The following is a 1,804-nucleotide window of genomic DNA, read 5'->3' as shown; positions in this document are numbered from 1 at the left end:
GCCGAGCCACCTCAGGGTGGCTCGGCATGAGCCGAGCCACCCTCAGGTGGCCCGACTCCCCCCCCTCTCTCTCTTGTGCACAAAGGCACAGTTCAGAGAGGCTATAAATAGGGGGGGTGGTTGTTCATTTGAGGGACTTCTTCTGAAACTTTTGAGAGAGCCGAAACTCTGCCGGATTGTCACCTCAACTCGGAGATCTGAAGGCTTGAAGACTTGGAGACCCGGATTTGATTCTTAGCGAGCACCCGCACCGAAAAAGGCAGGAGTTCGAGAGAGTCTAATCCTCAGATCTACGTCGTTACACTCCGGATCTAAGCTTGGTTCTTAGATCCCGAGATTCGAGCGGTCGTTTCCTTGGTGAAACGATCCCTCCCGGCTATTATCTCCTTGGTGGGATAATACCCGTAATACGTCGTAGATCTGCTTGGATCCAGATCACGCGGTGGTCCACGGTAAGCAACCCCGGCGCAGGCAAACAACCCACAGAAGCAAGAGACCGGATAACAGGATCTTGTGATTTGTTCGGTAAAAGAGAGAAGTTGTAATTTTGATTTCTTTGTTTTATTTTGATTTTCATTGTAAGCCGGATCTTATAAAAAGACCGGATCTCTTTGTAACGCATAAAGTTGTTAACTGAGTGCAATGACATCGATAATGAAGAAAACACCAACTTTTCCCGCGAACAATCTGGCGACCACAGTGGGAGCCACCGATCTCACTGCTGAGATCGGAGCGTCGCAGCCGCGGATCTCGATCCCGGTCGTGGAGGAGGTCGAGTATGAGTTCGACCAACAGAAGTACGAGGAGTACGTGTCCTCGTCTGGATCTACCTCCTCCCCCAAGTCCAAGAAGTTTCAGAAGTTCTCCTCCAGGAGAAAAGTCCGTTGGTGCGAAGAAGTTGAAGCCACCAACGACGACCTCACCCCATTCGACGCCGAAGTTGCGTCAGGTGAAGTCCTACCGGCCTCGAAGCAGGTCAAATCCGCCGTCGAAGGCGTGGTGATTCTCTCTAAGAGAGCTCGCCAGAGGCAGCGCCAACGCCTCGCGAAGCAGTTCGCCAAGGCCATGGAGTCTGTTGACGGGGTCCGTTACCATGCGGATCTGAAGAACAAACGAGGCAAACAGCCTCAACAGCAAATGAAGGATGGTTCCTCCAAGCCATCAACAATGGAGTGGGTTCGTGTCAAACGGGACCGCTCGACACTGGAGGAACGTATCCGCAAGCGCCGCGCATTATCTGCGCAAGCGCGGGCTAAAGCTGAAGAAGCCCGTCGCAAGCTACAGCGTGAGGTGGCCGAGAAGCAGCCATCGACTCGCAAGGTTTGGAAGCCGAAGTCTGGAGTGGTTCAGACTAAGGAGCAAAACCCGCAACCGCCAAAGGTTCAACACCCGGCAAATCAATCCAAACGGCCGGTGATTTCTGCAACTGCTCCGGGAAATCCTGCAGGACCATCCCAGGAGAGAAAGTCAGTTTTGGAGCGCCTCGGTCCTATTCCCAAAGAACGAGGTAAAGCTCCAGTCCAAGAACGCTTGGGACCAATGAAGAAGTCCCAAACAATATCACATGCTGGAGGTCGCCGCAACCCGCAGCACTTGGAGAAAATTGCGGCGCCCAAGCGCACAACTTTGCGCATAGAAGTACAGGAGCCTGCTGGAGATTCACGCTCACAAAGGCGCGTTTCAAGGCGTGCGACTCTGGACGGTCCGAAGAAGATAAACCATCCTCAGAAGGAAATGTTGTCGTCTGATGACGACGACGTTATACCTGGGAGAATGTGCCAACACACGATGGGTTGCTCCAACC

This window comes from Asparagus officinalis, chromosome 7 (genome assembly GCF_001876935.1).
Source record: "Asparagus officinalis chromosome 7, Aspof.V1, whole genome shotgun sequence".
NCBI classification, from domain to species: Eukaryota; Viridiplantae; Streptophyta; class Magnoliopsida; order Asparagales; family Asparagaceae; genus Asparagus; species Asparagus officinalis.
The sequence above is the reverse complement of the archived record's forward strand: the minus strand, read 5'-3'. Positions refer to the sequence as shown.